Raw genomic sequence first — 22850 nt, forward strand, 5'->3', positions numbered from 1 at the left:
TGCCACTCTGATCCTAAACAGCCTGTTGCGGTAAAGTAATAATAAGACCGATTTAAAATTAAGCTTTTAAGTTTTATGAGTTTGTGTTTTCATAAGTTTACTCATTGCCTTGTATCATAACGGTTATTGTAAAATGACATGTCTCTGGGCTTAATCAAGTACCAACTACTAAATAACTAGTTCAATAACTGAACAAGGAAAACACCACTGATAAATTATAAATTGTAACTAATTAAAAGATACAACAATTATATATTCATGCATTAATAGTGCAGAAAATATCATTTTCAATTTTCTGTCAACCCTGTTATGATGGGGGGAAACAGCAGGAAATTACAATCGGTTGCCTTGAGTCATGTGACTTTAAGCAAGTGACTTTATTTCATTACAAAGAGGAATATAATGCAAAATATGGTAAATCATATCTTTTTTTGTTTTTGGACACCTAACTCATCAACCCCGTTACACTTAAAATGTATTAAAAAAATTCAAATATATATGAAATTGTTAATAAACTCTTTGTTGAGAACATGAGCTGCTTCGCCACGTCCTTCTTTACATTTCTAGCAGTAGCAGATTTGGCATATTAGAGTTGTACTCACGTTTGTTGTCTTATGTATAAGTTCTATTAGTAGTTTATAAAATACCAAGATTTTTCATAATAACCTGCTACTGAACAAGACAAAGGAGATGATGGAGGACATTTACAGGACTAGGCCACTCTCCCAACCTGTCTCTACTGAGGGGGGTTGTTGTGGAGATGGTTAAGAACTTACAGGTATCTCAGACTGCACCTGGATAATAAGTTGGACTGGTCAGTCAACACATCCTGTCCAGAAAGGGCCAGAGTCAGCTCTACTTTCTGAGGAGGCTGGGGTCCTTCAACATCTGTAAGAAGCTCCTGCAGATGATCTACCAGATGGTGGTGTCCAGCTGTCTTTTCTATGCTGTGGTGTGCTGGGGTAGAAGCATGTAAAAGAAAGACGGGACTGATCAGACATGCTGGGTCAGTGGTTGGTGTAGAACTGGACTCTGTGGTTTAAGTGCCAGAGAGGAGCCCACTGCACAAACTGCTCTCCATCATGGACGATGATGATCACCCACTACACACCATCATTATGGACCAAAGGAGCAAGTTCAGTGGTAGGTTGCTGTCACAGAGCTGCTCTACAGACAGACTCAGGAGATCCTTTGTTCCAAGAGCCATCAGGCTCTTCAACTCTTCCCAGTGGGGCCAGAAGAGGGAGGAGAATGGATGAGGACTGAGTCTCTTTTGTTTAATCCTAAATTTAATCTGCACTATTTTTCACTTTACTGTACATCCTGTACATCTGCACACCTGGACATTACTGACACTTTACTTAAATACCAATATATGCAAATATGTGTTCAGTATTGTCTTCTGTCTGCTTCATTCCTGTCATGGTTTCAGATCCATATTTTTACATTTATTCTATATATTGTTATTATTGTATTATATTAGTGTGCTGTATTGTGCAATTGCTACTGTCTATCTATCAATATGGTACATTAAGCAAATACACAGCATAAAAATGTAATAATTTTCTTATACTAAACCAAATGTATTGTTATTATTATTAGTTGTATTCATAGTACTATTAATACGATTTTTAAAAACTACTACTACTACTACTACTACTAATAATAATAATAATAATAATAATAATGAAAACAGCAGTAACCCTTGCTTCTTCTACTTCCTGGAGATATTTTGCATTCAAAGGGTTTTTTTTATTTGTCTTTTTAGCAAATCAAGCTAGTGCCCAAACCTTTGCATGATGCTGCTCCGTTTTTTATCATAACTTCAAATCACACTTTCTGTTAGACTCTCTTTGGGTGTGTGTAACTTGTGTGAGTTTTATGGTCGCTTAGACGGACTCTGTTTTCGCCGGGCGCGGTGGCGCGTGCCTGTAATCCAAGTTACTGGGAGGCTGAGGCTGGCGAATCGTTTGAGCTCAGGGGTTCTGGGCTGTAGTGGACTATGCCGATCGGGTGTCCGCACTAAGTTCGGTATCGATATGGTGCTCCTGAGGGAGCTCGGGACCACCAGGTCGTCTAAGGAGGGGTGAACCGGCCCAGATCGGAAACGGAGCAGGTCAAAGCCCCCGTGCCGATCAGTAGTGGGATCGCGCCTGTGAATAGACACTGCAGTGCAGCCTGAACAAGACAGCGGGACTCAGTCTTTTTCTGCCACTCTGATCCTAAACAGCCTGTTGCGGTAAAGTAATAATAAGACCGATTTAAAATAAAGCTTTTAAGTTTTATGAGTTTGTGTTTTCATAAGTTTACTCATTGCCTTGTATCATAACGGTTATTGTAAAATGACATGTCTCTGGGCTTAATCAAGTACCAACTACTAAATAACTAGTTCAATAACTGAACAAGGAAAACACCACTGATAAATTATAAAATGTAACTAATTAAAAGATACAACAATTATATATTCATGCATTAATAGTGCAGAAAATATCATTTTGAATTTTCTGTCAACCCTGTTATGATGGGGGGAAACAGCAGGAAATTACAATCGGTTGCCTTGAGTCATGTGACTTTAAGCAAGTGACTTTATTTCATTACAAAGAGGAATATAATGTAAAATATGGTAAGTTATTTCTTTTTTGTTTTGGACACCTAACTCATCAACCCCGTTACACTTAAATTATGCAGATAGAAATAATTAATTATAAAAATTCAAATATACATGAAATTGTTAATAAACTCCTTGTTGAGAACATGAGCTGCTTCGTCACGTCCTGCTTTACATTTCTAGCAGTAGCAGATTTAGCATATTAATCATCAGCACGGTTCTCGTCAACCCTGTTAGTGCTCTGTTGTAACAGGGTTGACACTATTGCACTGTGGCCGTGTGGTTGTATTCATAGCAAATTAAGAATAAAATGTATACATCTATTCTACTGTATTTAAATAATTGCATACATTTTTACATTAAATACATTTCAGAACATATACATAAGACAACAAACGTGAGTACACCTCTGGGCAATATCACTTCAATATCAATTCATTTAAAATTACATTACATTAGTTGAACAGGTCTGAATTTGCTTTCATGTAAAATTTAAAACAAACTGTTTATTATTATATTATTGAGATTCGAGCATTTTATTTCTTAAATAATTAGTGTGTCCACATTTATTTTTAATGACAGACTCAAGCTTTCACTCAGTTTCAATGTTGCACAAATGTCTGGAGAGATTTTGTGCCATTCGTTAGAGACAATATTTTTTCAGCCGCTTTTTGCTGGAGGGGCTGTGTTGCACTACTATTTTCCTTAAAATGCCCCAAAGGTGTTCTATTAGATTCGAGTCAGGTGACATACCTGACCATGTCATGATTTATACTTTTTCTCTTTATTAGAAACTCTCGTTATCGTTATCATGCTGGAATTTTTCTCTTCTGCATAGCTTCTGGAGACTGAAGTCATCTTGTCAGACAGTATTTTGGTATATCCACAGACATTCATAGTGCCATCTATAAATATTACTTGGCCACCAATCTTCTTGTATCCTGTTCCATCTCTGTGAAGTTTCACAATCAGATTTTTCAGTTCCTGTCTGGCAATTCATTTCCACGTGGCGCCATGATGCAGGTCTGCAGATAGACACAGTCCATGTTTCTGATGTTGGACTCGTGAGTACAGCCGAGGACAGGCGAACACTGTTAAAAGTATAACTTCCTAGAGGCACTTTTGAAGGTTCTTTAATTTGAAACTGTTTAGCATTGTGAAAAGAGAGAACATCCACACTGATGGTGAAGACGGAGACTCTCCTGGGATAATGAAGAACTCCGTGAAAGAAATGTGTAGTTTATAAAATTCCAAGATTTTTCTGAATTAAATGTTTACTCAATTATCAACACCAGAGGACGCTCTCAGTAAGAGACACTCTGAGTGTGTGTAACTCCTACTTTGTCCACCAGGAGGCAGTGGATGTGCGGCTCTGATGGTTAAAAGCTGCTCAGATCAACTCTGCTCTCGCCGGGCGCGGTGGCGCGCGCCTGTAATCCAAGTTACTGGGAGGCTGAGGCTGGCGGATCGTTTGAGCTCAGGGGTTCTGGGCTGTAGTGGACTATGCCGATCGGGTGTCCGCGCTAAGTTCGGTATCGATATGGTGCTCCTGAGGGAGCTCGGGACCACCAGGTCGTCTAAGGAGGGGTGAACCGGCCCAGGTCGGAAACGGAGCAGGTCAAAGCCCCCGTGCCGATCAGTAGTGGGATCGCGCCTGTGAATAGACACTGCAGTGCAGCCTGAACAAGACAGCGGGACTCAGTCTTTTTTTCTTTTCTTTTTTAAATCCTTTAATAAAACTGTGTTCAAATAATAATACAAGTTTATTAAAATCGCTTTACATAATTATTTTCAATGTGTGTTTAAGGATTGTTTTACACACACTCCACATAGCATAAATAAAAAGGCTGTACTCTACATCTTAACACCACAACCAATAGTGAAAACTCTAGATTTACTGGAATATTGTGACAGAAATTTTGTCATTTAATATTTCAGAACTAGTCTGTATTCATTTCTTGCCTATAAAACTGTACAGAAATGAGAAGATCTTCTCTTTCACTGTTAAATCCTCCTCTTCACTACACTGCCTCCCCGTGGACAAAACGGAACTTTGCACGCCATCATTTCAACACTTCGTGTTTTCCCCAAAGGGAGGCGCTGTTTACACCGTTACATTTTCATCTACAACTGGAGTCTCAGATACATATTGAATGCATTGTTGATTTTTATAAATCGGAGAAACTTGAAAGTGTAAACAGATAAACAAGTAATTAAATTAAAGCAAACTGAACTATGTTCAGTCGTTTAGAAAAAGCACAAGTTCTTTCTGATTGCTTAATTTCAATACACAAAAATAAAAATGCTAAAAACTCTTGTGTTTGTTATTGTTTGTTATGTGTTATTTTTTCAATGTGGAAAATTAAGCAAATAAACACTAATTGCGCATGAAAAGAAAGTAATACTCTTATACTAAATCAAATGTATTATATAATTAGTAGCAGTGGTAGTAGAATTATTATTATTATTATTAATAATAATAACAATAGTAATAATAATAAAAATACATTATACGTTATTATATTACACAGGTCATCATAGCTAAATTTATAATGGTGTTATCATTATTGTTGTTATTATTAATATTAAGTCAAAGGGGGGTTTTGAACTGCTTTTTAGCAAATCAAGCTAGTGCCCAAACCTTTGCATGATGCTGCTCCGTTTTTTATCATAACTTCAAATCCACTTTCTGTTAGACTCTCTTTGGGTGTGTGTAACTTGTGTGAGTTTGATGGTCGCTTAGACGGACCCTACTCTTGCCGGGCGCGGTGGCGCGTGCCTGTAATCCAAGTTACTGGGAGGCTGAGGCTGGCGGATCGTTTGAGCTCAGGGGTTCTGGGCTGTAGTGGACTATGCCGATCGGGTGTCCGCACTAAGTTCGGTATCGATATGGTGCTCCTGAGGGAGCTCGGGACCACCAGGTCGCCTAAGAAGGGGTGAACCGGCCCAGGTCGGAAACGGAGCAGGTCAAAGCCCCCGTGCCGATCAGTAGTGGGATCGCGCCTGTGAATAGACACTGCAGTGCAGCCTGAACAAGACAGCGGGACTCAGTCTTTTTCTGCCACTCTGATCCTAAACAGCCTGTTGCGGTAAAGTAATAATAAGACCGATTTAAAATTAAGCTTTTAAGTTTTATGAGTTTGTGTTTTCATAAGTTTACTCATTGCCTTGTATCATAACGGTTATTGTAAAATGACATGTCTCTGGGCTTAATCAAGTACCAACTACTAAATAACTAGTTCAATAACTGAACAAGGAAAACACCACTGATAAATTATAAAATGTAACTAATTAAAAGATACAATAATTATATATTCATACATTAATAGTGCAGAAAATATCATTTTCAATTTTCTGTCAACCCTGTTATGATGGGGGGAAACAGCAGGAAATTACAATCGGTTGCCTTGAGTCATGTGACTTTAAGCAAGTGACTTTATTTCATTACAAAGAGGAATATAATGCAAAATATGGTAAGTCATATTTTTTGTTTTTGGACACCTAACTCATCAACCCCGTTATACTTGTATGTATTCATAAAATTCAAATATATATGAAATTGTTAATAAACTCTTTGTTGAGAACATGAGCTGCTTCGCCACGTCCTTCTTTACATTTCTAGCAGTAGCAGATTTAGCATATTAGAGGTGTACTCACGTTTCTTGTCTTATGTATAAGTTCTATTAGTAGTTTATAAAATACCAAGATTTTTCATAATAACCTGCTACTGAACAAGACAAATGAGATGATGGAGGACTTTTACAGGACTAGGCCACTCTCCCAACATGTCCCTACTGAGTGGGGTTGTTGTGGAGATGGTTAAGAACTTACAGGTATCTCAGACTGCACCTGGATAATAAGTTGGACTGGTCAGTCAACACATCCTGTCCAGAAAGGGCCAGAGTCAGCTCTACTTTCTGAGGAGGTTGGGGTCCTTCAACATCTGTAAGAAGCTCCTGCAGATGATCTACCAGACGGTGGTGTCCAGCTGTCTTTTCTATGCTGTGGTGTGCTGGGGAGGAAGCATGTAAAAGAAAGACTGGACTGATCAGACATGCTGGGTCAGTGGTTGGTGTAGAACTGGACTCTGTGGTTTAAGTGGCAGAGAGGAGCCCACTGCACAAACTGCTCTCCATCATGGACGATGATGGTCACCCACTACACACCATCATTATGGACCAAAGGAGCAAGTTCAGTGGCAGGTTGCTGTCACAGAGCTGCTCTACAGACAGACTCAGGAGATCCTTTGTTCCGAGAGCCATCAGGCTCTTCAACTCTTCCCAGTGGGGCCAGAAGAGGGAGGAGAATGGATGAGGACTGAGTCTCTTTTGTTTAATCCTAAATTGAATCTGAACTACTTTTCACTTTACTGTACATCCTGTACATCTGCACTCCTGGACATTACTGACACTTTACTTAAATACCAATATGTGCACATAATTGTTCAGTATTGTCTTCTGTCTGCTTCATTCCTGTCATGGTTTCAGATCCATGTTTTTACATTTATTCTATTTATTGTTATTATTGTATTATATTAGTGTGCTGTATTGTGCAATTGCTACTGTCTATCTATCAATATGGTACATTAAGCAAATACACAGCATAAAAATGTAATAATTTTCTTATACTAAACCAAATGTATTGTTATTATTATTAGTTGTATTCATAGTACTATTAATACGATTTTTTAAAAAACTACTACTACTACTACTACTACTACTAATAATAATAATAATAATAATAATAATAATAATAATAATAACAATAATAATGAAAACAGCAGTAACCCTTTCTTCTTCTACTTCCTGGAGATATTTTGCAGTCAAGGGTTTTTTTTATTTGTTTTTTTAGCAAATCAAGCTAGTGCCCAAACCTTTGCATGATGCTGCTCCGTTTTTTATCAGAACTCCAAACGACACTTTCTGTTAGACTCTCTTTGGGTGTGTGTAACTTGTGTGAGTTTGATGGTCGCTTAGACGGACTCTGCTCTCGCTGGGCGCGGTGGCGCGCGCCTGTAATCCAAGTTACTGGGAGGCTGAGGCTGGCGGATCGTTTGAGCTCAGGGGTTCTGGGCTGTAGTGGACTATGCCGATCGGGTGTCCGCACTAAGTTCGGTATCGATATGGTGCTCCTGAGGGAGCTCGGGACCACCAGGTCGTCTAAGGAGGGGTGAACCGGCCCAGGTCGGAAACGGAGCAGGTCAAAGCCCCCGTGCCGATCAGTAGTGGGATCGCGCCTGTGAATAGACACTGCAGTGCAGCCTGAACAAGACAGCGGGACTCAGTCTTTTTTTCTTTTCTTTTTTAAATCCTTTAATAAAACTGTGTTCAAATAATAATACAAGTTTATTAAAATCGCTTTACATAATTATTTTCAATGTGTGTTTAAGGATTGTTTTACACACACTCCACATAGCATAAATAAAAAGGCTGTACTCTACATCTTAACACCACAACCAATAGTGAAAACTCTAGATTTACTGGAATATTGTGACAGAAATTTTGTCATTTAATATTTCAGAACTAGTCTGTATTCATTTCTTGCCTATAAAACTGTACAGAAATGAGAAGATCTTCTCTTTCACTGTTAAATCCTCCTCTTCACTACACTGCCTCCCCGTGGACAAAACGGAACTTTGCACGCCATCATTTCAACACTTCGTGTTTTCCCCAAAGGGAGGCGCTGTTTACACCGTTACATTTTCATCTACAACTGGAGTCTCAGATACATATTGAATGCATTGTTGATTTTTATAAATCGGAGAAACTTGAAAGTGTAAACAGATAAACAAGTAATTAAATTAAAGCAAACTGAACTATGTTCAGTCGTTTAGAAAAAGCACAAGTTCTTTCTGATTGCTTAATTTCAATACACAAAAATAAAAATGCTAAAAACTCTTGTGTTTGTTATTGTTTGTTATGTGTTATTTTTTCAATGTGGAAAATTAAGCAAATAAACACTAATTGCGCATGAAAAGAAAGTAATACTCTTATACTAAATCAAATGTATTATATAATTAGTAGCAGTGGTAGTAGAATTATTATTATTATTATTAATAATAATAACAATAGTAATAATAATAAAAATACATTATACGTTATTATATTACACAGGTCATCATAGCTAAATTTATAATGGTGTTATCATTATTGTTGTTATTATTAATATTAAGTCAAAGGGGGGTTTTGAACTGCTTTTTAGCAAATCAAGCTAGTGCCCAAACCTTTGCATGATGCTGCTCCGTTTTTTATCATAACTTCAAATCCACTTTCTGTTAGACTCTCTTTGGGTGTGTGTAACTTGTGTGAGTTTGATGGTCGCTTAGACGGACCCTACTCTTGCCGGGCGCGGTGGCGCGTGCCTGTAATCCAAGTTACTGGGAGGCTGAGGCTGGCGGATCGTTTGAGCTCAGGGGTTCTGGGCTGTAGTGGACTATGCCGATCGGGTGTCCGCACTAAGTTCGGTATCGATATGGTGCTCCTGAGGGAGCTCGGGACCACCAGGTCGCCTAAGAAGGGGTGAACCGGCCCAGGTCGGAAACGGAGCAGGTCAAAGCCCCCGTGCCGATCAGTAGTGGGATCGCGCCTGTGAATAGACACTGCAGTGCAGCCTGAACAAGACAGCGGGACTCAGTCTTTTTCTGCCACTCTGATCCTAAACAGCCTGTTGCGGTAAAGTAATAATAAGACCGATTTAAAATTAAGCTTTTAAGTTTTATGAGTTTGTGTTTTCATAAGTTTACTCATTGCCTTGTATCATAACGGTTATTGTAAAATGACATGTCTCTGGGCTTAATCAAGTACCAACTACTAAATAACTAGTTCAATAACTGAACAAGGAAAACACCACTGATAAATTATAAAATGTAACTAATTAAAAGATACAATAATTATATATTCATACATTAATAGTGCAGAAAATATCATTTTCAATTTTCTGTCAACCCTGTTATGATGGGGGGAAACAGCAGGAAATTACAATCGGTTGCCTTGAGTCATGTGACTTTAAGCAAGTGACTTTATTTCATTACAAAGAGGAATATAATGCAAAATATGGTAAGTCATATTTTTTGTTTTTGGACACCTAACTCATCAACCCCGTTATACTTGTATGTATTCATAAAATTCAAATATATATGAAATTGTTAATAAACTCTTTGTTGAGAACATGAGCTGCTTCGCCACGTCCTTCTTTACATTTCTAGCAGTAGCAGATTTAGCATATTAGAGGTGTACTCACGTTTCTTGTCTTATGTATAAGTTCTATTAGTAGTTTATAAAATACCAAGATTTTTCATAATAACCTGCTACTGAACAAGACAAATGAGATGATGGAGGACTTTTACAGGACTAGGCCACTCTCCCAACATGTCCCTACTGAGTGGGGTTGTTGTGGAGATGGTTAAGAACTTACAGGTATCTCAGACTGCACCTGGATAATAAGTTGGACTGGTCAGTCAACACATCCTGTCCAGAAAGGGCCAGAGTCAGCTCTACTTTCTGAGGAGGTTGGGGTCCTTCAACATCTGTAAGAAGCTCCTGCAGATGATCTACCAGACGGTGGTGTCCAGCTGTCTTTTCTATGCTGTGGTGTGCTGGGGAGGAAGCATGTAAAAGAAAGACTGGACTGATCAGACATGCTGGGTCAGTGGTTGGTGTAGAACTGGACTCTGTGGTTTAAGTGGCAGAGAGGAGCCCACTGCACAAACTGCTCTCCATCATGGACGATGATGGTCACCCACTACACACCATCATTATGGACCAAAGGAGCAAGTTCAGTGGCAGGTTGCTGTCACAGAGCTGCTCTACAGACAGACTCAGGAGATCCTTTGTTTCGAGAGCCATCAGGCTCTTCAACTCTTCCCAGTGGGGCCAGAAGAGGGAGGAGAATGGATGAGGACTGAGTCTCTTTTGTTTAATCCTAAATTGAATCTGAACTACTTTTCACTTTACTGTACATCCTGTACATCTGCACTCCTGGACATTACTGACACTTTACTTAAATACCAATATGTGCACATAATTGTTCAGTATTGTCTTCTGTCTGCTTCATTCCTGTCATGGTTTCAGATCCATGTTTTTACATTTATTCTATTTATTGTTATTATTGTATTATATTAGTGTGCTGTATTGTGCAATTGCTACTGTCTATCTATCAATATGGTACATTAAGCAAATACACAGCATAAAAATGTAATAATTTTCTTATACTAAACCAAATGTATTGTTATTATTATTAGTTGTATTCATAGTACTATTAATACGATTTTTTAAAAAACTACTACTACTACTACTACTACTACTAATAATAATAATAATAATAATAATAATAATAATAATAATAACAATAATAATGAAAACAGCAGTAACCCTTTCTTCTTCTACTTCCTGGAGATATTTTGCAGTCAAGGGTTTTTTTTATTTGTTTTTTTAGCAAATCAAGCTAGTGCCCAAACCTTTGCATGATGCTGCTCCGTTTTTTATCAGAACTCCAAACGACACTTTCTGTTAGACTCTCTTTGGGTGTGTGTAACTTGTGTGAGTTTGATGGTCGCTTAGACGGACTCTGCTCTCGCTGGGCGCGGTGGCGCGCGCCTGTAATCCAAGTTACTGGGAGGCTGAGGCTGGCGGATCGTTTGAGCTCAGGGGTTCTGGGCTGTAGTGGACTATGCCGATCGGGTGTCCGCACTAAGTTCGGTATCGATATGGTGCTCCTGAGGGAGCTCGGGACCACCAGGTCGTCTAAGGAGGGGTGAACCGGCCCAGGTCGGAAACGGAGCAGGTCAAAGCCCCCGTGCCGATCAGTAGTGGGATCGCGCCTGTGAATAGACACTGCAGTGCAGCCTGAACAAGACAGCGGGACTCAGTCTTTTTTTCTTTTCTTTTTTAAATCCTTTAATAAAACTGTGTTCAAATAATAATACAAGTTTATTAAAATCGCTTTACATAATTATTTTCAATGTGTGTTTAAGGATTGTTTTACACACACTCCACATAGCATAAATAAAAAGGCTGTACTCTACATCTTAACACCACAACCAATAGTGAAAACTCTAGATTTACTGGAATATTGTGACAGAAATTTTGTCATTTAATATTTCAGAACTAGTCTGTATTCATTTCTTGCCTATAAAACTGTACAGAAATGAGAAGATCTTCTCTTTCACTGTTAAATCCTCCTCTTCACTACACTGCCTCCCCGTGGACAAAACGGAACTTTGCACGCCATCATTTCAACACTTCGTGTTTTCCCCAAAGGGAGGCGCTGTTTACACCGTTACATTTTCATCTACAACTGGAGTCTCAGATACATATTGAATGCATTGTTGATTTTTATAAATCGGAGAAACTTGAAAGTGTAAACAGATAAACAAGTAATTAAATTAAAGCAAACTGAACTATGTTCAGTCGTTTAGAAAAAGCACAAGTTCTTTCTGATTGCTTAATTTCAATACACAAAAATAAAAATGCTAAAAACTCTTGTGTTTGTTATTGTTTGTTATGTGTTATTTTTTCAATGTGGAAAATTAAGCAAATAAACACTAATTGCGCATGAAAAGAAAGTAATACTCTTATACTAAATCAAATGTATTATATAATTAGTAGCAGTGGTAGTAGAATTATTATTATTATTATTAATAATAATAACAATAGTAATAATAATAAAAATACATTATACGTTATTATATTACACAGGTCATCATAGCTAAATTTATAATGGTGTTATCATTATTGTTGTTATTATTAATATTAAGTCAAAGGGGGGTTTTGAACTGCTTTTTAGCAAATCAAGCTAGTGCCCAAACCTTTGCATGATGCTGCTCCGTTTTTTATCATAACTTCAAATCCACTTTCTGTTAGACTCTCTTTGGGTGTGTGTAACTTGTGTGAGTTTGATGGTCGCTTAGACGGACCCTGCTCTTGCCGGGCGCGGTGGCGCGTGCCTGTAATCCAAGTTACTGGGAGGCTGAGGCTGGCGGATCGTTTGAGCTCAGGGGTTCTGGGCTGTAGTGGGCTATGCCGATCGGGTGTCCGCACTAAGTTCGGTATCGATATGGTGCTCCTGAGGGAGCTCGGGACCACCAGGTCGCCTAAGAAGGGGTGAACCGGCCCAGGTCGGAAACGGAGCAGGTCAAAGCCCCCGTGCCGATCAGTAGTGGGATCGCACCTGTGAATAGACACTGCAGTGCAGCCTGAACAAGACAGCGGGACTCAGTCTTTTTCTGCCACTCTGATCCTAAACAGCCTGTTGCGGTAAAGTAATAATAAGACCGATTTAAAATTAAGCTTTTAAGTTTTATGAGTTTGTGTTTTCATAAGTTTACTCATTGCCTTGTATCATAACGGTTATTGTAAAATGACATGTCTCTGGGCTTAATCAAGTACCAACTACTAAATAACTAGTTCAATAACTGAACAAGGAAAACACCACTGATAAATTATAAAATGTAACTAATTAAAAGATACAATAATTATATATTCATACATTAATAGTGCAGAAAATATCATTTTCAATTTTCTGTCAACCCTGTTATGATGGGGGGAAACAGCAGGAAATTACAATCGGTTGCCTTGAGTCATGTGACTTTAAGCAAGTGACTTTATTTCATTACAAAGAGGAATATAATGCAAAATATGGTAAGTCATATTTTTTGTTTTTGGACACCTAACTCATCAACCCCGTTATACTTGTATGTATTCATAAAATTCAAATATATATGAAATTGTTAATAAACTCTTTGTTGAGAACATGAGCTGCTTCGCCACGTCCTTCTTTACATTTCTAGCAGTAGCAGATTTAGCATATTAGAGGTGTACTCACGTTTCTTGTCTTATGTATAAGTTCTATTAGTAGTTTATAAAATACCAAGATTTTTCATAATAACCTGCTACTGAACAAGACAAATGAGATGATGGAGGACTTTTACAGGACTAGGCCACTCTCCCAACCTGTCTCTACTGAGGGGGGTTGTTGTGGAGATGGTTAAGAACTTACAGGTATCTCAGACTGCACCTGGATAATAAGTTGGACTGGTCAGTCAACACATCCTGTCCAGAAAGGGCCAGAGTCAGCTCTACTTTCTGAGGAGGTTGGGGTCCTTCAACATCTGTAAGAAGCTCCTGCAGATGATCTACCAGACGGTGGTGTCCAGCTGTCTTTTCTATGCTGTGGTGTGCTGGGGAGGAAGCATGTAAAAGAAAGACGGGACTGATCAGACATGCTGGGTCAGTGGTTGGTGTAGAACTGGACTCTGTGGTTTAAGTGACAGAGAGGAGCCCACTGCACAAACTGCTCTCCATCATGGACGATGATGGTCACTCACTACACACCATCATTATGGACCAAAGGAGCAAGTTCAGTGGCAGGTTGCTGTCACAGAGCTGCTCTACAGACAGACTCAGGAGATCCTTTGTTCCGAGAGCCATCAGGCTCTTCAACTCTTCCCAGTGGGGCCAGAAGAGGGAGGAGAATGGATGAGGACTGAGTCTCTTTTGTTTAATCCTAAATTTAATCTGCACTATTTTTCACTTTACTGTACATCCTGTACATCTGCACACCTGGACATTACTGACACTTTACTTAAATACCAATATGTGCACATATTTGTTCAGTATTGTCTTCTGTCTGCTTCATTCCTGTCATGGTTTCAGATCCATGTTTTTACATTTATTCTATTTATTGTTATTTTTGTATTGTATTAATGTGCTGTATTGTGCAATTGTTACTGTCTATCTATCAATATGGTACATTAAGCAAATACACAGCATAAAAATGTAATAATTTTCTTATACTAAACCAAATGTGTTGTTATTATTATTAGTTATATTCATAGTACTATTAATACGATTTTTAAAAACGAATAATAATAATAATAATAATAATAATGAAAACAGCAGTAACCCTTTCTTCTTCTACTTCCTGGAGATATTTTGCAGTCAAGGGTTTTTTTTATTTGTCTTTTTAGCAAATCAAGCTAGTGCCCAAACCTTTGCATGATGCTGCTCCGTTTTTTATCATAACTTCAAATCCACTTTCTGTTAGACTCTCTTTGGGTGTGTGTAACTTGTGTGAGTTTGATGGTCGCTTAGACGGACTCTGCTCTCGCCGGGCGCGGTGGCGCGCGCCTGTAATCCAAGTTACTGGGAGGCTGAGGCTGGCGGATCGTTTGAGCTCAGGGGTTCTGGGCTGTAGTGGACTATGCCGATCGGGTGTCCGCGCTAAGTTCGGTATCGATATGGTGCTCCTGAGGGAGCTCGGGTACACCAGGTCGCCTAAAGAGGGGTGAACCGGCCCAGGTCGGAAACGGAGCAGGTCAAAGCCCCCGTGCCGATCAGTAGTGGGATCGCGCCTGTGAATAGACCCTGCAGTGCAGCCTGAACAAGACAGCGGGACTCAGTCTTTTTACATATACAGAAAATATCCTTTAATGAAACTCTACTCAAATAATAATACAATTTTATTAAAATGGCTTTACATGATACAAATTGTTATTCACATTGCCTAAATAAAAAGACTGTCCTCTACATTTTAACACCACAACCAATAGCGCAAACTCTAGTTACTGTAATATTGTGACAGAAACTATTTCAGAATTAGTCTGTATTTGCCTCTAAAACTGTACAGAAATAAGAAGATCTCTGCGTTCTGACCGCTGTCGCTGTTAAATCGCCCTCTGCACAACACTGCCTCCCCGTAGACAACACGGATCTTTGCACACCATGATTGCAACACAGGAGGCGCTGTTTACACTGTTACATAAACAACCAGCTGGAGGACCAGCATGAACAGTCAAGTCCTTTAATGAAACACTTTACAGCTTTACAGGACACAAACACATAGTACCAACAGACCAGATGAATATTCACAGACAGACATGGTGATGGTAAGGGGCTAGGGGAACCTGATGTGTTTAGACAATCATGTAACTACGTGTGCATAATGTAAGTGCATGCATATACCCTGTTCCCTCTTCCTAGGCGATGGGACAAGAAAAGCAAGAGCAAGAACAAGAAAAGACAGAACAAGCAGGTTAAAGCACAAATAGCTGAAATTAACAACTTATCTGCAAAGGTAGGAACAGCCTCACATAAAAGCACAAGGGGCAAACACTTGCATCTTCTGTAGTGGCGTAAAGAGACCACTTGCACATTAAGACATCCTGGTCTTTAAAATATGCCACTTGTTTTCCTTCAATGCTATCTACACTGCTTAACCTGGAAAAACATTTTCTCAAGCTCGGATCAGTTTTTTGAGATTCAATCAGCTGGTCACGACTTACAGCTGGGTTACTCACCCTCCTGTCCCCACTACTATTCTGCACAGAACCCTTTGGACAAACTAGCACATTAGGACCTAGTGAGATATCCTTAGCTTAAATGAATCAGATATGTCCACAACATCTTCTAAAAGCTAGGCCTTAGTACAAGTAAAAACACAGGCTGGGAAAATGAAATGATTGCTCTTAATTACATCTGATGCAGGCTCAATAGGACACCACAACCTCCAACACTGGAAGCACTTTTCCTCCTGCAATGTCATTACCCATGATAAATGTAACCCCTACAACTGGCAAGGAGGAACAGACACCCACTCTAAACCCCCCAGTGGCTAACCCTGAGGTCAACAGAACACGATGCAGAGGAACTTTAACATACTCCATTGCTATGCCACGACAAAATACGTACAAACCACAAAAGGTCTGGTCTGAAAAAGGCAATGCACCAGCTAAAACAAAGGACTGGGTTGCACCAGTATCACGCAGGAAACTCACAGGGTTCTGGATTTGCTCAGTACCTTTCAGGGAAACAGTGACTTGAATAATAAAAGGCTGATAACATGGATCAGGAGCATTACATAAAGCTGTCAAGCTACCTAAGGCATGTGTGTCCATCAATGCAATGCCATGGCTTGGACTGGTGTTGTGCTGGCTTTTTTCCTGTTTATCTTTAAACTTTGGGCAATTTGCTATTTTTATGACCAGGCTTGTAACAGTAAAAGCATTCCTCAAATACACAACCAAACAGAGTTGGCTTCAACCACCTGGCACAACAGGAGCATTTAGCTTAGCTGACTTAAAAACAGTCTTATGTGTTAAGACATATACGTTAGCCAGCACCGCTCCTTCAGACAATTTTGGAATTCTTCTAGCAAAATCAGTTTCCTCAAAGACACTGAATCAGTGGCTTTACATGTTGTACACCACTTGTCAAACAAGAGTTCTTTCTCTCTTACGAATTCTACAAATGTCTGAGATGAACTCTTTTTACGCATTCTGAATTTTTGCAGATACGCTTCTGATGCTAATTCATATGCACAGAGTATAGCAGCCTTATCTTGTAATGGCAAAGAAGAACAAACTTCCTGAGCTTTACCTACCAACCTGCACTGCAATAAAAGGGACCACACCCTTCTATGCCAGTTTAAAGCAGTAGCTTTATGCCTAAATACACCAAAATAAGTATCCACTTCAGTTTCTCTGAAGGGAGGTACCATAGAAATGTGTTTACTTACATTAAATGCTGGAGTGCCAAAAGAAGTAGCTAAAGGAGCAGGAGCAGATGCAGACTTGAAGAGAAGGAGGAGACGGTGCAATGTCCAACTGGACAGTGGAAGTAGAAGCAATCTTCATTGCCTGTAATTTCACCTCCTGTAGTCGGACCTCCCGGTCAACCTCAAGTCCAGCTCTGTGCTTTTTCCTCAGCCTCCAACTGGAGAAGTGTGATGTGCACCATAGCGAAAGCGTCATCGTGTGTCCTTGCTGATAAAAATGAAGAGGAAGGGTCAAAACATAGTAATGTTGCCTGAACATCAACATTAGGCCTACTGCTCCATAGACACAGTAGCAGTAGGGGTTACTGCACCCTCAGTGTCACACACCGCAGCATCAATAATATCAGCAGGAGGAGGACCCTCTAAAACCCCTAATACCCTCAGCACAGCAAGGACCTTATCCCTAATGTCCTTTTTAACTGATTGTTTAGCTGCCTGAATACCATAATGAACAGCTATAGCTCTCTATGCTAAGTCATTCTTACGACACTTCTCAAATACTTCTAGACTAGGCAAGGCCACAAATGCCTCCAAGTCGAAGGATGCCATACCACATGCATGGCCCCAAAATAGGTGGTGTCACCACATACACAAACCTCCTCAGTACAGGATACAATCTCCCGATGAGACCAGCAGGGTTCTTTGATTGAAAGGTTGGCAGAAGGTCATTGAGGATCAATTAGAAGTGACACTGCAATCCACTTATGAGGAGAGAGACAAGCAAAGAAGCAGAGAAAGACTGGGGGAAAAAAAATAAATACACAAGACAAAACACATTCACAGTGCTTTTTACATAACAGAGACCTGTTTCAAATTTAATGCATTGTTGATTTTGTTTATTCCACATTTTATGTTTCGTTCCAACATGGTAAATTAAGCAAATACACAGTAACTGCGCACGAAAATGTAGTAATAAAAAGTTCTCAAAAAACTCAAATTTTTGCATGGTGCTGATCCTTCTTTTTTTTATATAAAACCTCAAAGGACACTATCTGTTAGAGTCTTTAAGTGTCATATCAGCTTTCACCTTGCTCATAAGATCGTGGCCCTCGCCAGGTCTTCTAAGGGGAGGTGAACCGGCCCAGGTCGGAAACGGAACAGGTCAAAGCCCCCGTAATGATCAGTAGTGGGATTGCGCCTGTGAATAGGTAAAGACAGAGGGACTCAGTCTTTTTCTGCCACTCTGATTTTACACAGCCTGTTGTGTTAAAGTAATTTAACCAATTTAGACCAATTTAAAATAAAGCTTTTAAGTTTTATGAGTTTGTGTTTTTATAAGTTTACTCATTGCCTTGTATCATAACGAATATTGTATACTACTGGTTAAACACAACCTAGAGATTCAACTACATTATTTGCAGACAAAACAAAAAACAGTTGGTCTTCACAATTGCAGATTTATCATATTAATCATCAGCCCAGTTGTCATCATCCCTGTTAGTGCTCTGTTGTAACAGGGTTGACACTATTGCACTGTGGCCGTGGCTGGGGCCGAAAAAAGTATAATCATAGCAAATTAAGAATAAAATGTATAAATGCATTCTATTGAAATAATTACATACATTTTTACATTTAATTTTAGAATATATACACTATACAACAACCATGAGTACACCCCTATACAATATCACTTCAATATGAAATAATTCAAAAGTGTAGCAATTTACCGGAACTGCATTACATTATTTGAACAGTAGAGGATTTGCTCTCATGTAAAATCTAAAACAAACAGTTCATTATTACATTACTGAAATGTAAATATTTGACTTCTAAAATAATTAGTCTGTCCTCCTTTGTTTTTGATGACAGACTCAGTCCTTCACTCAATACTAGTGTTGCACAAATATCTGGACAGATTTTCCGCCATTTTCTTCAGCCACTCTTTGCTGGAGGGGTTGCTGCTCTACTATTTTCCTTAAAATGCTCTCAAGGTGTTCTATTAGATTCGAGTCAGGTGACCTGGCCATGTCATGATTTATACTGTAAGTTTGACAGTGTGCTTGGAATTGTTACCATGCTGAAATACTCTTCTGCCAAGCTTCTGGAGGCTGGAGTCATCTTGTCAGTCAGTATTTTCTAAAATCCACAAGCATTCATGGTGACATCTATGAATATCATCTCCCTAACATTCGCCTTCACACTTCACTGTCTGGACTGTGGACACATTCACTGTGGTAGTTCTGGTCAGGTTCATGCCAAACATGCTGGACTCCATCTGAGCCAACAAATTTATTGTTGTCTCATCTCACAGTATTTATCAAGCTTCTTTTCATGTTCTTTAGCAAAGTTCAATTTTGCAGTTTCGTGCTGAAGAGTAAGCTAGGATTTTTTATATTGTAGATGCAGTGGTATGGCACCAATGAAGAAAATGATATGTATTAATGTATTATAATTACATTTAATTACATCTGAATCCTTAATGTTGTGTGGAGTGTTTTCAATTTACAGTTGCTTAGCTTTATAAATATTTATTTTTTAAATGTGAACCTGTTACATTTCTACACACTGCACAGTTTTTATTATAAGTTACTATTGGTTTTTGTCTTCTTTATAATTTCTAAATTGTCCAAATGGAAAATCATAAATATTTTTTAATTACAATTCTGTCTGAACCTTTTAATGTGATATACCTTTAAAATATTTTAATAACACTATAATATCACATTAGAAAAGAAAGAAATATGGACTTCATTGACTGGTTTGTTTAATACAAACAATGTCAACCCTGTTATTTACAAATATTTATAAAAATAATATACTTTACCAATGTTCACAAAATATATGTATAAACTCTGAAGAGGAATTTTAAGCAAGCTGTATGCATATTTCTTTAAAAGCCAAGCAGATTTCATGTCATTTTAAAGAATGAGAGACTCAGATGTGTGCTGTTATGCAAACTATCTCACTCTGACTTGCAATTTATTTGGGGACCACTGAAGTGATGTAAAATTGTTTTTGTGTTACTACTTCATCGCAAGATAACCCCTTCATAAAAGCCTATGTCCTAAACCAAAAATGTCAGGCAAAGGGCCGGCTGTAGACTACACACCTACAGGAGATGTTACTGTTACCAGTTACTGTTATGGCTCCCTGGGAGAACCCACTTTGCATAAACACATCCACGAAGTCATGGGATATCTTACACACCAGAAACATGCACACACACCTGGTAAAATCGAGGGTCAGGAGGACGCTGAAGGCCTTACAACTGTACTTGGTAGTATGGATCTGGCAAGTTAGACTTCAAGAAAAGATCTTTAGGAAGATCTCAATGAAGAAATGTGTAGTTTATAAAAAGGGATTCGCCAATTAAATGTTTGCTCAATTATCAACACCAGAGGGCGCTCTCAGTAAGAGACTCTCTGAGTGTGTGTAACTCCTACTTTGTCCACCAGGAGGCAGTGGATGTGCGGCTCTGATGGTTAAAAGCTGCTCAGATCAGCTCTGCTCTCGCCGGGCGCGGTGGCGCGCGCCTGTAATCCAAGTTACTGGGAGGCTGAGGCTGGCGGATCGTTTGAGCTCAGGGGTTCTGGGCTGTAGTGGACTATGCCGATCGGGTGTCCGCGCTAAGTTCGGTATCGATATGGTGCTCCTGAGGGAGCTCGGGACCACCAGGTCGCCTAAGGAGGGGTGAACCGGCCCAGGTCGGAAACGGAGCAGGTCAAAGCCCCCGTGCCGATCAGTAGTGGGATCGCGCCTGTGAATAGACACTGCAGTGCAGCCTGAACAAGACAGCGGGACTCAGTCTTTTTTGCTTTTCTTTTTTAAATCCTTTAATAAAACTGTGTTCAAATAATAATACAAGTTTATTAAAATCGCTTTACATAATTATTTTCAATGTGTGTTTAAGGATTGTTTTACACACACTCCACATAGCATTAATAAAAAGGCTGTACTCTACATCTTAACACCACAACCAATAGTGAAAACTCTAGATTTACTGGAATATTGTGACAGAAATTTAGTCATTTAATATTTCAGAATTAGTCTGTATTCATTTCTTGCCTATAAAACTGTACAGAAATGAGAAGATCTTCTCTTTCACTGTTAAATCCTCCTCTTCACTACACTGCCTCCCCGTGGACAAAACGGAACTTTGCACGCCATCATTTCAACACTTCGTGTTTTCGCCAGCGGGAGGCGCTGTTTACACCGTTACATTTTCATCTACAACTGGAGTCTCAGGTAAAGGTTTTAAGACCCCTGTTTCTTGCATTGTTGATTAATAAGTTTTCAAGTTCTTAAACTGAAGCGATCTGAACTCTGACATTTTTATAAACATTTGTCCGTTTAAGCAAAGCACTTTTTTCTATTGGTTCATTTAAAAACAGAAAAATAAAACATGCAATAACTCTTGTACATTCTACAAGTTATATTTCCTTTCAATGTGGACAATTAAGCAAATAAACAGTAATTGCACATAAAAATGACTGCACCCGATGAGTGTGTGTTTGATGGTTAAAAGCTGCTCAGATCAGCTCTGCTCTTGCCGGGCGCGGTGGCGCGCGCCTGTAATCCAAGTTACTGGGAGGCTGAGGCTGGCGGATCGTTTGAGCTCAGGGGTTCTGGGCTGTAGTGGACTATGCCGATCGGGTGTCCGCGCTAAGTTCGGTATCGATATGGTGCTCCTGAGGGAGCTCGGGACCACCAGGTCGCCTAAGGAGGGGTGAACCGGCCCAGGTCGGAAACGGAGCAGGTCAAAGCCCCCGTGCCGATCAGTAGTGGGATCGCGCCTGTGAATAGACACTGCAGTGCAGCCTGAGCAAGACAGCGGGACTCAGTCTTTTTACATATACAGAAAATATCCTTTAATGAAACTCTACTCAAATAATAATACAATTTAATAACACAAGATTATTTTGAAAGTTGAATCAGTTATAGCCTATTCGTAATTTTATTATTATTATGTTGAGTCATTTAAAAACTTTAGCTTCGTTAAATAAAATTAAAAATGGAATAAAATTACAAAATCAAATTAAGCAAGACCAAGAATCATATCATATTAAAGTCTTTTCTGTTTTAGCATGTTTCATCTATTTATTGGATATTTATTAAGCTTGGAAATGACGTGCTCTCATCTGCCTCCTATTAGTTACACTTTATATTCTAAATTGACAAACTCATGACCACAAGTGGACGCTGTTGATCAAGTTTACAAAGCATATTACATGACATTATAACGCGCTTCTATGTGTTATACCTGTCTATATGGTTTCAAAACGCTAAATATAAAAGTATAAGTCGTTGCAGTGATTCCTATCACTGTTCAATCACAGAATTAAAAATGACTTACAGTCCACTGTGTGATTAGCAGGTAGGGTGTTGAAGATTACAATCTTGGGTTTGTAAAAAGAGTACATGATTCATTGTTGGTTTTTTAATCTCAATACTGTTTTATACAGATAATTTAATATTAATATGTGTGCATTGAATTGTGCAAACATGTCTATATGCATGCTACTGTACTGCTGAGTCACGTCTGGCCTGCAAAACAAGTTTAAGTGGCCCACCAAACAAAGATTTCATATATTTACATGTAACATTTATATGTAATAAGGTAACTTGTCTTAGATATTCAAATGCTAGCTTAATCATAGCAGTGAATGTTTGGTAGAATATACTGCAAATCTATGAGCTATTCAGCTGGTCGGAAATTCTGCTGCGCTTGTGGTATCTGAATTGACCTCCAGAT

This window comes from Salminus brasiliensis, chromosome 17 (assembly GCF_030463535.1).
Source record: "Salminus brasiliensis chromosome 17, fSalBra1.hap2, whole genome shotgun sequence".
Taxonomy (NCBI): domain Eukaryota; kingdom Metazoa; phylum Chordata; class Actinopteri; order Characiformes; family Bryconidae; genus Salminus; species Salminus brasiliensis.